Source organism: Rhinolophus sinicus, chromosome X (genome assembly GCF_036562045.2).
Source record: "Rhinolophus sinicus isolate RSC01 chromosome X, ASM3656204v1, whole genome shotgun sequence".
Classification (NCBI taxonomy): domain Eukaryota; kingdom Metazoa; phylum Chordata; class Mammalia; order Chiroptera; family Rhinolophidae; genus Rhinolophus; species Rhinolophus sinicus.
Window position 1 is genome coordinate 99,014,390 of NC_133768.1, and position 18,238 is coordinate 99,032,627.

The 18,238-nt window shown below is 39.2% G+C and overlaps 1 pseudogene; it reads right to left on the reverse strand.

The window, feature by feature from the left end:
- Window positions 1–366: 366 nt before the first annotated feature.
- Window positions 367–459, reverse strand: LOC141569807 (U2 spliceosomal RNA; annotated as a pseudogene).
- Between the last annotated feature and the right edge of the window lie 17,779 nt (window positions 460–18,238).

Genomic DNA, 18,238 nt, shown 5'->3' on the forward strand with positions numbered 1-18,238 from the left:
AAAAAAACAACAACAGAGCCCCCAGAAGATGCAGAGCCTGCCTCTGGTAGAAACTGACGTTATTTGGAGAGAGACTTTAAAAAGCTTTTTGAGGAGAAGGAAGAAAGAAAGATTGACTCAGTTATCTCAACTCATGTCAGTGGTTAAGCATCAAGAATATATGTTCTGGAATCCTACAAGCCTGGGTTTACATTCTGGCTCTGCTATTTACTAGTTGTGTGACCTTGGAGAAATGCTTCCATTTTCTCTTCTGTGAAATGGTTCATAAAGTCATTATGAACATTAAATAAGATCAAGTATATAATATATGCTTACTACAGTGTCTTATACTTAGAAACTCTTAAATAAAATCATTTACTATTATTGATACATTGATACATATTGATATTTACATTATATAAAATACAAAATATCAGATTTATACTACACTTGATCTTAGCCAAAAGGCTGAGAAGCGATAAAATATCAGATTTATAAGAAGAAATCAGAATGAGTTTTAACAGTAGCTTTGAACAGCGACACCTTCCCCTGGCAGCTAGCCTTGGGTTTGCAGCTCAGGATTTTATTAAAAGATAGAATTGGAAAGCTTCCAAGACTGTACAGCTGGCTCAGTCCCTAGCCAGCCTGGTATCAAGCAAGGTGACTCACTTGTCCCAGTAGAGTCCTCATCTCCTATAAAACAGCAGGGGTGGGGTGGTGTAGTTGAACAAGATATAAATAAGGTCCCAAAGAGCCATGCCCAGTCTAAATACCCAAGTGTTGTACAGGTGGCTGGCTATAGGCCTGTACTCAGCAAGAAGGCACATAGGCATCAGGAATGACTTAGCTCTCTTTGAGTAGTCAAGGTTTCCAAGGCAGCTTTTTGAGATGAGAAGGCATACCCCAGACCCATTTGGTATCCTGGATGCTGTCTGCGTGGCAGACTAGGTGGGCAGCAGGAATAAGGAGGTCAAGGACATGGGGATGAGAGAGTCATCCCAGCACTACAGCACTATTTTGTCTCCCTCCTATGAAGACATTGGAACCCAGGAAAAATGGCCTAAGTGAACAGCCATAAAGGCAGTCTTGAAAGGGAAAGGATGAAAGAATAGGTTGGGGTACAAAGTACTGAAACTTTTGAGCTTTGACTGGGAAGCCACATCTTTACTCAAGATCACTCAGGTGGTGAGAATGCCCATACCCAATTTGGCTATGTAATACAATGGATAATAATAATAATAATAGTGACAACAATAATAATAGCAGTTGCTGAATATCAATGCCTGGTCTTGCACTACAAGCCCACACAGACTACCTTGCTTTGTCCTCCTAACAACCCAGTGAAGTAGGAACTACTGTCATCTTTATTTTACAGATGAGGAAATTAAGTTTCAGAGAGGTGACGAAGCTTAGCCCGGGGTTAGGCACTGGAACCTGCATTTGACTGCAGGTCTCCCTGATACTGAAGTTCCTAACTCCAAATCAGACATGGCTTCACATTCTAAAAAACATGGGATTCACTAGATGTCTCCGGGAGGAAAACCCAAGGTCTTTGGTCACCCACATCCTGCACAGCCTGGGCCTTGAGTTCTGAGAAGCCCAGTTTGTTTGTTTTTTAACTTCTTCAGCTGTATCATTTACCATCCTGTAATTTACTAGCTGTGCAACCTCAAACAAGGGCTTAGCACAGAACCTGGCACTCTAATAATTAAAATATTAAAAATATCTGAGTCCTAATCCCTGGGTCTGTATATGGAAAACAAGACTTTGCCAGTGTGATTAAATTAAGGATTTTTAGATGAAAAGATTATCCTGGATTATCTGAATAGGCCCTAAATGCAATCACATGTATCCTTGTAAGAGCGAGGCAGAGGGAGATTAGACATAGACAAAAGAGAAGACTATTAGATTATGGAGTGATCACAGATCAGAGTGATGTGGCCACAAGCCAAGGAATTCTGGCAGCCACAAAAACTGGAAGTGGCAAGGAATGGATTCTTTGTTAGAGCCTTCTGAGGGAATGAGGCTCTGCTGACACCTTTATTCCCACCCAGTAACACTGATATTGGACTTCTGTCTCTAGAATAATGACAGAGTAATTTTCTCTTATTTAAGCCAACAAGCTTGTGGCAATTTGTTATAGCAGCCATAGAAAACAAATACACTTTCGATACCTCAATTTCTTCACTTGGAAAAGAGAGCTAATAATAAGACCCATTTCACAAGGTTGTAAGGATTCATTGGGTTAAAATAAATGCAAAGAACTTTCAAGCAGTGCCCGCCATAGTCTAATCACCATGTAATGATTAGCTATTGTTTTCATCGCTATTATTGTTATTCTTATCATTAATGGAGTATTTACTATATGTATTCCAGGCCCTATATTTCAGATATAATTCTTCATGCAAGTGAAAGTGCTTGACCTACAACTCAAGTTTTGGGGATCCAAAACCCATGCATTTATTTTTTACATTTAATTATAGTTATTATTATTACATAAAGGTTCCTTAAGAAAAGTTTCTTTCCAGCCTTTGCAACACCTGTGTTCTACACCTTGCCCTAAATCTGCTATCCCAAACCTCAGGGCTCTCTGGGCAGGAACTCCATCTTAGTAGGGCAGGTGTTCCTTGGTGAGTAAGTCCAGCCCACCCCCATCTCTGACCTCGCTGTTGCAGAGGGGTGGGATGGAATGAAGTGCTATCCCCTACTGGGATTGAAATACCATTGCCTCCTATTAGTAGGACCAAGGGCATCACTGCCTTTCTTGTTTCTTCTCTGAGCATCTGGCACATATTAGCATTCCATAAATATTTGGTGAATTATTGAATTTCTCTGTGATTGTTGGAAGACAAAATTCCATTACCCAAACAGAGACTTTGAGGACCACAGATATTACATGAGTACCTTTATCAGGGCACTGGCAGGAAAGAGATGGTGTATCTATAGGGGTAATGAAGAAAGTCTATGGAAGGGAGTACTTACAAAAGTGTTTGCTGCCTGGAGAAAGGGAACTGACAAGGAAGACAATGAGGAACGTGAAAGATCCTGGGTCTTGCCACAGCAGGGAGCTGTTACTACCCTTAGCCTGAAGGAATAAGGGTAGGGAATAGATACAAAACCCACTGAATGCTGTAGCTGTGGGAGGGGGACTGCGCACCAGAAGATACGACTTTTAGTGAAGGAATGCAAGCTCTGCTAACTTGTGGCCTAGTGTATCAGTCTATTCAGGCTACTATAATAAATATCATAAACTGGGTGACTTATAAACAAATTTATTTCTCACAGTTCTGGAGACTGGGAAGCCCACGATCAAGGAAGGCACTGGCAGATTTGGTGTCTGGTGAGGACTAGCTTCCTGGTTCATAGACGGTGGTCTTTTTGTTGTGTCCTTACATGAGGAAAGGGACAAAGGAGCTCTCCTGGGTCTCTTTTATAAGGACACTAATCCCATTCATAAGGGCTCTGCTTCAAGGCCTAATCACCTATCAAAGGCCCTACCTCCTATTACCATCACATTAGGGACTGGGTTTCAACTTACAATTTTTTTGGCAGGGGGAGGAAATAAATAGTCGATAGCACCTAGACAGTAAGGGAACCAGGGCAATGGATAAATACCCCACTTTCTTTCTCCTTCCACCCTTTAGTCTTCTGCCAGTGCCTCTCATTGATCAAACCCAACTGGAATCCAGGGGACTAGAGAGCCCAGGTGATGCAATCCACATGGGTCTGCCTCCTGGAACACAGAGCAGCATGGAGAATTGTGGTGAGTAGGTATGTAGGGACAAATGGAGAATGTCCAGCTTGGCTATTGTCCTAAGGTTATCCAGCAACACCAGTGATAAGTTGAAAATAGGACTTTTAGTGAATCTGGGCTCATTCCCTGAAGCTTCATGCTTCTAAACAACCTAGCTTGGTGATGCATTTAGTGATTGGTCAGGTTCTTGTTATACTCATTTGTTCTTAGAACTTCTGACACAGTTTTGTTTTTTTCTATTGCCAATGGGTTTGAAAAGTAAAATCTCTCTAGCATCGTTGAATTCTTTTAATTCATGTTTTTTCTGACATCTCATTTTTAATTGTGCTTTCCATAGGCCACAAATGAGTTAATACAGGGAATAAATGAATAAAATCTCTGTACTCTTCCTACAGGCAGCACTTATGTACTTGTGCAAAATTAGAACTAAACTCTATAGATTTTTCTGAAAGTTTTGATTGATGTTAAATTCAAATTAGAAAAATTTCCCAGGGAGGTTGAACTTTATTGCCTGGAGATACATTGGCAAAGGACAGAAGAATCCCAGTCTGTCTGTTGCAGGTATTAAAGGCAGCAGGTTCTTTGTTTGCAGTTTTGGGAAAATCTGGCTACTCCACCTCTGGACTTCCAAGGTGGCCACTCACCTATACTTACCACACGTAGGTCAGAAGGATTGGGTGCTGGAAGCCTGGGTTCTAGAGTCAGCCAGATCTAAGTTGGTTCCTAGCTCTGCTACTCCCTTGCTATGTGGCCTTGGAGAAGTCATTTAATCTCTCTCAGCCTCAATTTCTTTCTTTTGATTTTTTCAAATTAAAGTTTATTGGGGTGACAATTGTTAGCAAAGTTACATAGTTTTCAAGTGCACAATTCTGTAATATATCATCTGTATGTCACATTGTGTGTTTACCACCAAGAGTCAGTTCTCTTTCCATCACCATATATTTGATCCCCTTTACCCTCATCTACCACTCCCCTCCCTTCTTACTCTCTGGTAACCACTACACAATTGTCTGTGTCTATGAGTTTTGTATCTGCGTTTGTTTTTCTTGTTCTTTCAGTTTTTTTAGTTTTATATACCACGTATCAGTGAAATCATATGGTTCTCGACTTCCTCTGTCTGACTTACTTCGCTTAGCATTATACTCTCAAGATCCATCCATGTTGTCGCAAATGCCACTATTTCATTTTTTTATGGCAGAATAGTCTTCTATTGTGTATGTATACCACAACTTCTTTATCCAATCATCTATCAAAGGACACTTTGGTTGTTTCCATGTTTCGGCCACCATAAATGAAGCTGCAATGAACATGGGAGTACATATATCTTTATGGATAAATGTTTTCAGGTTTTGGGGGTAGATACCCAGGAGAGGGGTTGCTGGGTCATATGGTAATTCTATTCATAATTTTTTGAGGAACTTCCACACTGCCTTCCATAACAGCTGCACCAATCTGCATTCCCACCAACAGTGTATGAGGGTTCCTTTTTTTCCACAGCCTCTCCAATAGTTGTTATTATTCATCTTGTTGATGATAGCCATTCTGACTGGGGTGAGGTGATATCTCATTGTGGTTTTTACTTGCATTTCTCTGATGATTAGTGATGCTGAGCATTTTTTCATATGTCTATTGGCCATTTATATGTCCTTTGCCCATTTTTAAATTGGATTATTTGTTTTTTGTTGTTGAGTTATATGACTTCCTTATATATTTTTGGATATTTGCCCCTTATAGGAGGCATTGTTTGCAAAAATTTTCTCCCACTCGGTTGGTTGCCTCTTTAGTTTGTCGATGGTTTATTTTGCTGTGCAGAAGCTTTTAAGTTTCATATAGTCCCATTCATTTATTTTTAGTTTTTACTTCCCTTGCCTTTGGAGTCAAATTCATAAAATGCTCTTTGAACCCAAGGTCCATAAGTTTAGTACCTATGTTTTCTTTTATGCATTTTATTGCTTCAGGTCTTATGTTTAATTCTTTGATATGTTTTGAGTTAATTTGGTACACCGTGACAGATATTAGTCCAGTTTCATTATTTTGCACATGGCTTTCCAATTCTCCCAGAACCATTTATTGAAGAGGCTTTCTTTTCTCCATTGTATGTTTTTTGCTTCTTTGTAAAAAATTATCTGTCCATATTTATGTGGGTTTCTTTCAGGGTTCTCAGTTCTATTCCATTGGTCTGTTTTTCTTCCAATACCATGTTGTTCTGATTGTTGTTGCTCTGTAGTACAAGCTGAACTCAGGGAGTGTGACACCTCCAGCATTGTTCCATACAAATCTGATGATTTTTTGTTCTGTTTCTTTTTTTTATTATTATTAGTTTCAGGTGCACAAGACAAAGCAAGACTTAGACGTTTATCATTTACATCCCTCACACTGTGTGAACCCCCCTCCCCCCATCCACCATCCCCCCGTACGTTCCCAAAACCTCTCACCTTCCCCTTATCCCCACCCCCCGCCCCTCTAGCAACCCTCTGTTTTTCCTCCATGTTTCCAAAACTGTCTCTGATTAGTTCATTCACTTATTCTTTTCTTTAGATTCCGCATATAAGTGAGATCATATGGTATTTGTCTTTCTCTTTCTGACTTATTTCACTTAATGTTCTATTTCTTTAAAAAATTACATTGGGATTTTAATGGGGATTGCATTAAATCTGTATATTGCTTTGGGTAACATGGCCATTTTAACTATGTTGATTCTTGCAATCCATGAACATGCAATGTCTTTCCATTTCTTTGTGTCTTTTTCAATTTTTTTTAAAATGACTTATAGTTTTCAGTACATAGATCTTTCACATCCTTGGTTAAGTTAATTCCTTGGTATTTTACTCTATTTGTTGCAATTACAAAAGGAACTTTTTTATTTCTTATTCTGATATTTCATTGTTAGTATATAGTAATGCAATGGGTTTTGTACATTGATTTTGTAGCTGGCAACTTTTCTGTATTTGTTTATTGTTTTTACCGTGTTTCTCCAAAAACAAGACCCAGCCGGACCATCTGCTCTAATGCATCTTTTGGAGCAAAAATTAATATAAGACCCAGTCTTATTTTAATATAATAATAAGACCGGGTCCATAATATAATATAACATAATATAACATAATATAACATAATATAACATAATATAACATAACATAACATAACATAACATAACATAACATAACATAACATAACATAACATAACATAACATAACATAATATAATATATAGCAGGTCTTAGGTAATAGCTTTTTGGTGGAGTTTTAGGGTTTTCTATATATAGCATCATGTCATCTGCAGAAAGTGACAATTTAACTTCTTCATTCCCAATTTGGATGCCTTTTATTTATTTCTCTTGCCTGATTGCTCTGGCAAGGACTTCCAACACTATGTTGAAAAGCAGAGGTGATAGGGGACAGCCCTGTCGTGTTCCTGAACGTAGAGCAAAGGGCTTCAGTTTTTCACCATTAATTATGAGATTAGCAGAGGGTTTGTCATATATGGCCTTTATTATGTTAAGGTATTTTCCTTCTATACCTATTTTATTAAGTGTTTTAATCATAAATGGATGTTGTATCTTGTCAAATGCTTTTTCTGCATCAAATGACATAATCATATGATTTTTGTCCTTTATTTTGTTTATGTGATGTATCACATTGATGGATTTGCAGATGTTGAACCATCCTTGTGCTCCTGGGATGAACCCCACTTGCTCATGATGTATAATCTTTTTAATGCATTGTTGTATTTGATTTGCTAGAATTTTGTTTAGGATTTTTGCATCTAATATCTTTTGCATCATCAGAGATATTGGTCTATAATTTTCTTTTTTTGGGTTATCCTTACCAGGTTTTAGTATCAGGGTAATGTTGACCTCATAAAATAAATTAGGCAGTATTATCTCTTCTTCAAATTTTTGGAAGAGTTTTTTGTAGGACATATATTAGATCCTTTTTGAATGTTTGGTAGAATTCACTAGTGAAGCCATCTGGTCCCGGACTTTTGGTTTTGGGAAGGTTTTGGATGACTGACTCAAATTCCTTACTGGAGACTGGTCTATTTAGATTTTCCAAGTCTTCGTGATTCAGCCTAGGAAGGCTATATGTCTCTAAGAACTTGTCCATTTCTTCTAGGTAATTGAATTTGGTGGTATATAGTCCTTCATAGTATTCTTGGATGATCCTTTGTATCCTGGCATCCGTGGTAACTTCCCCTCTTTCATTACTGATTTTGTTTATTTGTTTCTTTTCTCTTTTTATTTTAGTGAGTCTAGCCAAGGGTTTGTCAATTTTACTAATCTTTTCAAAGAATCAGCTCTTTGTTTCATTAATTTTTTCTATTGTCTTTTTGTTCTCTGTTTCATTTAGTTCTGCTCTGATTTTTATTATTTCCTTTCTTCTACTGACCTTGGGTTTCATTTCTACTTCTTTGTCTAGTTCTTTAAGGTGTAATGTGAGGTTATTTATCTGGGATTTTTCTTGTTTCTTGAGATAGGCCTGTAATGATATAAATTTCCCTCTTAAAACTGCTTTTGCTGCATCCCAAAAATTTTGGTAGGATGTATTTTCATTCTCATTTGTTTCTATGTATCTTTTGATCTCTCCTCTTATTTCTTCTTTGACCCAGTCATTCTTTAAAAGTATGTTGTTTAATCTCCACATATTTGTGGTTTTTCCTGCTTTCTTTTTGCAGTTGATATCCAATTTCAAAGCCTTGTGATCAGAGAATATGCTTGGTATGATTTCAATCTTCTTAAATTTGCTGAGGCTAGTTTTATGTCCCAATATATGGTCTATCCTTGAGAATGTTCCATGTACACTGGAGAAGAATGCATAGTCTGATATTCTAGGATGAAGTGCTCTATAAACGTAAATTACATCCATTTCATCTAATGTGTCATTTGTGGCTGCTATTTCATTATTTATTTTCTCTTTGGATGATCTATCCATAGCTGTCAATGATGTATTTAGGTCCTCTAGCATAATTGTGTTTTGGTCAATTTCTCCTTTTAGTTCTGTTAGTAGTTGCTTGGTATATTTCACTGCTCCCTGATTGGGGGCATAAATATTGATGACTGCTATGTCTTCCTGTTGTATAGTCCCCTTTACCATTATGAAATGTCCATCTTTGTCTGTTGTTACCTTTTTTATCCTGAAGGCTGTATCATCTGATATCAGTATGACTACACCTGATTTTCTCTGGATACCATTTACTTGGAGTATCAATTTCCACGCTTTCAGTTTGAGTCTATGTTTGTCCTTGTAGCTGAGATGTGTCTCTTGGAGGCAGCATATGGTTGGATTTAGTTTTTTGATCCAATCTGCTATTCTGTGTATTTTTATTGGTGAGTTCAGTCCATTTACATGTAGGGTGATTATTGATACATGATAATTTCCTATCATTCTGTGTCTTGTTTTCTGGTAGGATGGTGTCTCTATTGTTTCTTGGCCTTTTTGTTGTTGTCTATTATTTCAGTGTAGTGATATTCTATGATTTTTCCCTCTGTTTCTTCTTTTTCTATGTTATATAAATCAGTTCTGAATTATTTTTGAGTGTTATCATTAAATTTATGTAAAAGAAAGTTTATTATTTAGAGTGTTCTATTTTCTTCAGCATGCTTACTTTCTCCATTGCCTTGTGCCAGTACAGACCTCTACTCTCTATTTTTATGTGTTTGTTGACACAAAGTATCCCAATTTATGCTGTCAGTTGATTTCTGTGCTGTAGTAGCAAGTTATTATTTTCCTCTTTTTTAAAGATTTTTTTTCCTTCTTTACTCTGTATGTTTAAGTGTATTGTGTCCTATTTGCTGTAGGGGTTGCCATTTCCTGCTTCTGTCTGTATGTTCATAATACTATACATGGTTTTTTATTCTTTTGCTTTTTTGTTTCAGGTCGAATCGCTTTCTTCAGTATTGCTTGTAGTGCAGGTTGTGTGTTAGAAAATTCCCTCAGTTTCTCTATGTCTGGAAAGGTCTTTATTCCTCCTTTATATCTAAAGGATATCTTTGCTGGATATATTATTCTTGGCTCATAATTCTTTCTTTCAATAGTTTGAATATTTGATTCCACTCCTTCCTGGCTTGTAGTGTTTCTGCTGAAAAATCTGATGGTAGTCTAATGGACTTTCCTTTGTAGGTTACTGTCTTCTGTTTCCTGGCTGCCTTGAAGATTATTTCTTTATTGTTAATTTTTGACAGCTTCAATACAATGTGCCTTGGAGAAGGCCTGCTGGGATTGAGGTAATTAGGTTTTCTTGGATTCGAGGATCCAGTTAATTCCACAAGTTTGGGCAGTTCTCATTGACTATTTGTTTGAATATACTCTCTGTTCCTTTCTCCCTTTCTTCTCCTTCTGGTATGCCCATTATTCTTATATTGGTCTTTCTGATGGAATCAGAAAGTTCTTGTAGAGTTCTTTCATTTCTTTTCAGTCTCAAGTCTCTTTCTTCTTCCATCTGTGTCATTTCCAGATTTCTGTCTTCGATGTCACTGATTCTTTCCTCCATCTGGTCAGCTCTATTACCTAAGCTGGCTATTTCATTCTTCATTTCTTTTATTGAGTTCTTAATGTCCAGAAATTCTATTTTGTTCTTTATTAAAATTGGTAAAATGTTCATTTTGTTCTTTGATTTTGTTTCTGAGTTCATTAAAATGCTTGTCCGTGTTTTCTTGCATTTCATTGACTTTTTTAAGAACTGTGATCTTGAATTCCCTGTCAAAAGTCACATATTTCCATGTCTTTAAGTTCATTTTCTGGAGACATTTCATTTTTTTTCTGAGCTGCCTTGTTACCATGGTTATTCATGGCAATTAATGTATTACTATTTCTCTTCCTAGGCATCTACAGGAATGGGTTCTGCAACAGGTTTGTAGGAGGAGGTCTTTCTTTTGCTTTCCAGTAGGTGTTGTTAGAATGCTTTAATTTCTCTTCTACTGCAGCCTTTTATTCTCTCTCACGCTGTAATGTTATATTTTCTCTGCATTGTTCCAGCTTCTCACACAATATGGGGACTCACTGGAAGGAGGGCTTCTCCTCTTTGAGCTAGTCACCTGGTTCTCAGGGCACTGCCTCCATTGGGGGATATGGGGAGCTTCTGAAGTTCCAAAGCTCTTCCTGCACCAGATTCAGGGCCTGTGTGTTTCAGTGGCTCTGTTTATCCCTGCAGGGTTCCACTCAGATATGTGGGGGCAGGGGAGGGGTGGGTTGTGGGTGGTAGTTCTTTGCAATGGCAGCGACCACTAGCCCAGCCAGTTCTGCACCCAAGGCTCTCTCCCTATCACCAGAACTAGGGCTGCAAGTCCATGGCTGCTGGTCACAGTTCTCAGAACTGCAAATATTCTGTTCTTTTGATCTGACACTGCTACCATTCCGCTTCTAGCACTGGGCAGGTGCAGGTGGGGTGAGCTTGAAAGGGTGGGGGAGGGGTCAGATAGGCTCCTCCTGTGTCTGTGTCTTCTGTGATGTGCCTGTGCCTTCTGCCCTCTGCTCTGCAGTGAGGGCTTAAACCACCGTTTTTACCCTTCTTCCCTCAGTCTTTGCCCCAAGGTCTCCACAGTGAATGTTGGGTTCAGCCATGTTATATGCGGATCCCTCAGGCGGGACTGTGGCCATAAGGGGAGTGCTAGCAGTCAGATATTTTCCATCTCCCACAACTGTGGTAATTCTGGAATGCAAGGAGCTGAGAGCTCCAAGCTCCGGTCTGCGTTCTATGCTTGCATGGTCTGCATCGCCGCACTTCCCCTTACCCTCTTCCCCCCCACATACACCACCCCCCATCGCAGCTCATCCAGTTTACCCACGTTTAGATGACTTCAGTTGAACTTCTCTTAGTCTTGCCTGTCTGCTGCACAGGGAGTCCTTTATGGAATTACAGTTGTTCAATTTGCTGTAAATTCCAGGGGAGATTTCAAGAGGCTCACATCATGCTGCCATTTCTATGACCTCAGCCTCAATTTATCGTCTGACAAAGTGGGATATAATGTACCTACCTTTCAGAGTTGCTGTGAGTTTAAAATGAGATCATAGTTTAAAGCCCTTAGTGTGCTGCCTGGAGGATGGTCAGCACCCCATAAATGATGTAAGTGCTAGTGGGAGTGCTGGGCTCAGGAACTTCTCTCTCTTCCCCACTCCTGCTGGCTCCCAGCCAGCATATGTTACATCCTATTTCCTGGTCCTGTATCCCAACTTCCATACCTACCTCTGGCTCCCTTGCATGCAAGAGCCATCTGAGCATGTTCCTGGCATCCTTTCTCATCACTGGGTTGGTCATGGGCAGAGTACGTGCTCCCATTGAGTCTGATTTCTCTTCTATGAATTGGGAGGAACAGTAGCCTCCACCTTATACGATTATGAAGATTCCAGTTAGCCCAGGCTAGAGTTATGGATGTATGTGCAACCTGAAACACTCTGAGGCTCCCTACCCTACAGGTGAAAATGAGGCCACATTTCACTGGCCTCCTACCTCCACTAAAATAGCCAGGGGCCCCTAGCCCTAACCTCACCCTGCCGCAAGATGGCCTGGAAAATCACTCCAAGTCCACTCACTTTTCTCCCTGTCAGCCTTCTCAGTGAGGCTTGCATATGAGAGGGCCATCAGTCCAGGTGCCAACTCCCAGGTGAAAATGGCATTAACTATAGACGTCACTATATCCAAGCCAGAATATGTAGTTCTTAGAAAGGAGGACAATGGCCTGGCCGCAGATACATTTCTACCAGGGGGCTCACATCTAGTCTGTGCAGCTGGATTGGGTGGTTGCCTGCCATCCTGCTAGTGTGTCTATTTCCTGCCACACACCAATCTCGCTTAGGGACCCCTTAATGCCAGGCCTTGTGCTGCATACTTCATACACATTACCTCATTTAATTCTCACAAATCTCCTCACTTAACCCTTTCCAGTCAGACTGGCTTCCTTGCTGTTCCCACATCTAACAGCATGTTCTCACACTAGAACCTTTGCACTTCCAGCGCTCTCTGCCTGAATGGTTCTTTCCCTGTGCATCCACATGGCTTGCCCCCTCACCTGCTTCACATCTTCTTTTCAATAAAGCCTTCCTTGACTGCCCTTTTTAAAATTGCAATCCCCCACCCCAATCAAAACACTCTAGACCTCTCTCATAAATTCATAGCATTTATCACTATGCAACATGTTGCTTATTTACTTACTTCTTATTTGTCTGTCTCCATAAGAGCCAAGATTCTTGGTGCTCATGGAAACAGATAAATAAGGTGCTCAACAAATATATACTGACTAAATGAAGGATCCCGTGAGGTAGCTTAGGTTGGTGCAAAAGTAATTGTGTTTTTGCAATTATTTTTAACCTTTTAAACCGCAATTACTTTTGCACCAACCTAATATTTATGATCCCCACTTTACAGCCAGAGGCACAGAGAATTAATGTTAACTTGCCTTATACCACACAGTTTGGATCCAAACACAACAGTTTGGTTTTATAGCTCAAAATTAAATGACTGCACTGCACTTTCTTTGGACACAGAGGGCTTCTTGGTAAACCCTCAAATTGGACCTGGCTATGGAACTGGAAGCTTTCTGATCATTCACCTGGCCCCAGCCCTCAACTCTGAGAAGCAGATAGGGAGTCATAAGCAGGGTGTATAACCAAGGGGGCAGAGTGTTTTGGTCTCTGAGCTGAAGATATGTGGGTGGGCCTCAACCCTGGCCATTCAGCACCCCACCAGCCTTGTAGGCAGACATTTCACAGAGACAAGAGAAGACCCAAGTCTCCACTCTTCCCTACCATGGCCAATATTCATCGAGCACTTACTTTGTGCATACTACCATGTGAGGAATTGAATTTAATGCCTACTTTATTTAATTTAATCTTGTCAGCAACCCTGAAAGTTAGATAGTATATCTGTTAGTGCTTGCTTCTATAACTTCATGTCTTAAATTATTAAATGATAATAAAATACAGCTATTGGGAAGAATATGTAATTGTGGCTCCAGAGATATTAAATAATTTGGATACCTCTTATAGAAGCATAGAAAACATCAATTGGAAAAGTTGCTTAAACATTGTGATACGTAGAATTCTAACTAAAATGGCTCCTGTAATTCCCACACTCTGGTATCTATACCTTTATATAAACCCTTCCCCTTGAATGTGGGTGGAAACTGTGACTTGCTTCTAACCAATAGAATATGACAAAGGTGATGGAATTTTGCAGATTTAAGTAAGGTCTCTAATCAATTAACTTTGAGTTAATCAAAAGGAATATTATCTTGGGTGGGCTTGACCTAATCAGATGAGCCCTTTAAAAGAGATTCCAGGCCTTCCCTGAAAGAAGATGCTTAAAGAAGTCAGACTCTTTCTTCTGCTGGCCTGAAAATGTTACCATGAGTTCTACTGCAGCAAGAAAATGAATTCTTCCAACAACCAGGTGAGTTTGGAAAAGGACCTTGAGCTTCAGATGAGATCCCAGCCCCAGCCAATAGCTCAGTTGCAGCCTTATGAAACCCTGAACAGAGGACCTAGATACATACCTGACCCATGAAAACTATGTGATAATACATAGATGTTATTTTAAGCCACTAACTTTGAGGTAGTTTGTTATACAGAAATAGAAAACAAAGATAAATCTATGAGCCTTATTCATCATCTCTTTTTTTAAAAACTGGAAATGCTAATTAGTCACACCTCAAAAAGAGGCTGAAAATATTCAGTAGTAAGTGCTTTAGCTATTTCAACATTATTTGAACTCTGGAGTGAGATAGACTTAAGTTCTGTGACAGGCCTTGACACTTACTAGCTGTTTGACTTTAGATAAGTCATTGGATCTCTCTGAACCTCTGTTTTCCCACCAGTTATGCCATTTTTCATATATGTGTTTCTGTGCCACTTAACAATTGAAGACATGAAATTATAAAGAGTTTACCTTGCTTACACAAAAAAATAGGGTCTTACTGGGGTTAATCCACATACTGAATTCTCCAGGCTAAGATTACAATGGGGAAAGGTTTTGTGAAATGAATTTCTGGGCCACTTTTCTTTTAGACAAGGTAGAAATGGTAAGGATTGGAATTGGTGTGAATGCATTTTAGGGCCTCTTGAATATCTCAGTTTTTAAGCTTTTGGAATCTAGCCTAGTGTTTGCTAGCTGCTCTTGCTCTTTATTATCTAATGGTAAATAAATAAATCATCAAATATTTGAGAAGGAAAGTGGCCTGTTCAAAGTCACAGATCCTACTGGCATCAGAGTCAGGACCAGAACTCAAGTTTTCTGGTACCCATTCCTTGCTCCTTGAACTATATCATCCTGTTCCTCCTAGAATTTCTCCTGAGTTTCTGTGAGGCCCATAGAAAATTATTTCCACACTTGGTTTCTTTCTTTGTTGTTTTGCCCAAGGCCTTCATCCTTTAACTTGATTACATCTTGTTTGGCTGATAGAAAGTAATTTCAGCAAGTTACTTAGCTCTATTTGTTGCTTCCCCTGATGCAGACTGCCAGTGCCTACTCACAAATTCCATAGTACAGTTCATCTCCATGGGTTTTCACTTCCTGCTTGTTCCAAGATGTATACCTCATTCACATGGACTTTCAGTCAAAAAGTAGAAGTAGGAACAAAAGACACAGTGAAAAATACACTCACATGGAACTAAAAAATAAGTGAAGATAGAGTTTGGTGGATTCCTGGAAAGGCAGTTTTGCTCCTCCTGACAAAATCCTACTCATCTTTCAAGACCCAGTTTAGCTGACATCTCACCTAGGACTTATTCTTTGTCCCACCTTAGGCAGAATTTATCACTTTCTTCCTCCCCCGTGTTCCCATTGCATTTTGAATAGAACTCTTCTCTGGTGTTTATCAAGTGTCACCTTGTATTAAAGTTATTCACCCCAACACAGAGAAAGTACACTCTCTGTGAGCACAGAAACCAAATTTTACTCATCTTTGCACTGGCCACCACTAGTGCAATGCCTGGCACAGAGTAGGCACTCAATCACTGTTTGCTTAGTTAAATCTAAAATAAATACTTTTAACTTTGAAATTTGCTGCACCATATTTTTGATAAAGATTCTTTGGTGATTAATGAAACTGTTTACATTTCTGAAGTTAAATCTGAGGGGGAAACGTGATGCCTGAGCATCTTCCAATTACAGACTTTCATCAGCATCTCACATGCAAAAAATCACGTTGATGAATGAACTGTTGTTTTTAAACTGCTCTATTTTCCACTCCGTATCGGGGCAGCACACAGTTGGTTTATCAGTTAGGGTTCAGGGCACGAAACAGAAACCACTCAAGATATACTAACCAGTAACTATTAGATTAGATTAGGATCTGATCTAATCAGGAAATTCATACTGAAAAATTATTTGAAGGGCTGAAGTAGTGGGCTCTTTATTGGACATCCAAAACCTACCCCCACAACATGACAGTGCACTGTGGTGCTGTCGCCCTGGTCACCTGAGCTGGGTGCTCCAGGTGTGTCCTTTGTGTTGGGTATGTCTGCCATCCTGTTGTCATTGAGCCTTGCTTGCTATTTGCATGTCAATGGGATGGATGGACCCTTGGGCTGATTGGTTATGAATCTAAAGAACAAAACAAACAAAACAGATACAAACTCATAGATACACAGAACATTTTGATGTTTGTCATCTGGGAGGGGATTTTGGGGATGGGTGAAAAAGGTGAAGTGATTAAGAAGTGCAAATTGGTAATTATAAACTAGCCATGGGGATGTAAAGTACAGCATAAGGAATATAGTCAATAATATTGTAATAACTGTGTATGTTGTCAGATGGGTACTAGTAATAGATTTATTGGGGTGATCACTTCATAAATTATATCAATATCTAATCACTGTGTTGTACACCTGAAAGTAATAAAATATTGTATGTCACCTATAATTGAAAAATAAAACTACTATATTTCTTTCAAATATTAGAGTCAGGGAAAATCCATTGTTCTGGCTTGGGTTGTGAATGGGAGTGATGAGAGAAAATACAGTGCCTGCCCTCTAGGCATTTACAGAGAGAACCACTGTTTAAATTTGTCATGCAGAAAACCACTGCCAAAGGCCTCATATAGACACTGACTGGTCCAACTGATCTTTGGTATTCAGGAATCTAAAGAAAGGAGAGCCATCATCAGAAAACAATGAAAGAAGCAAGTATGGGATGCTGGGAATAGGAAAACTGTACCTTCCAGATCTCTCCATTATGGTTCTGTAGCCTGTACAGCTTGCTATTCTCAAGGACTAGCTTGCCATCCACCTGTGTTAGACAAGATTCTAAAGTTTTCCTTAAGATTTCTGCCTCCTACTCCCTTGCCCTGCCCTTTAAATGTGAGTGGAATCTGAGAATATGAAGAGATACCATTCCCGTGTTTATGTTACATTAAGGGAAGATTATCCTGGATGGATCTGATCTAATCAGGAAAGCCTTTTAAAAGCAGAGTTTTCTACAGCTGGTTGCAGAGGAGGGAGTCAGAGATTTGAAGCTTGGGAAGGATTTGACACATGATTACTGATTTTAAGATGGAAGAAACCACATGGCAAGGAATATGGGCAGCCCTCGGAGCTAAATGTGATCACTGGCTGACATTTAGTAAGGAAACATGGATTTCAGTCCTTCAACCTCAGTGAACTGAATTCAGCCAACAATCTGAATGAGCTTGGAAGCAGATTTTCCCTGGGCTTCCAGATGAGAACTCAACCTAGCCAATACCTTGATTTCAGTCTCGTGACACTGAGAAGGGAAGCTCATTGAGTCATGCCTTACAGAGCTGCAAGCTAACAAATGGATGTGCTTTCAAGTCTCTATGTTTATGATAATTTGTTAGGGAGTAATAGAAAACTAATAAACCATCTGTTCTGAGAAGCTTTCCTTAACTAATCCTGGCTTAATATGGTCCGCAGAGAACAGGGACCATGCCTTATACATCACCAGGTCCTTCACTGTGCTCCATGCAGGGTTTCACACAAAGAAAAGCGCTCAATAGATGAAAGTTGACTGACTAGAAAACTCAGAGAAAACATTCCATTTAAAAAGTCATTCTTGCTTTATCAAACTACAGGAGAGGTACTCCCTGGGAATGAATGATTGAGTGAATAAACTAGTGACTGAATGTCTGCATATATAGTCATGACCCTAAGCTTTCATGACTCTAAGCTTCTTGATAGCAAAAAAAACATATTTTAAAGAGGAATAGGGCACTCTGATGCTGCTTTTTTTTTTGACATTGCCATTTTGATAAAATAGCAAGAAAATGTTCCCATGTCCAGTGGGTCTATGAAAACATCCTTATTGCAGATTTCACATCTTTCTCTCCCACATTTCCTTGAACAGTGCTGGATGTGTAATAGGAACTCCATCAATGTTTGTTAATGGTAGAAATGATGAATTAATCTCTTTTCATCTAAATTGTACTCTTGAGGGTAGAATTTTTTCTTGTTGCTAAGATTCCATGTGGTTCATTCTTTCAAAAGTAAATATTAATTTTATCATGACATTTTTCAAGAGACAAGCAACATTTGGTGATGGATCATTCCTTCATTTATC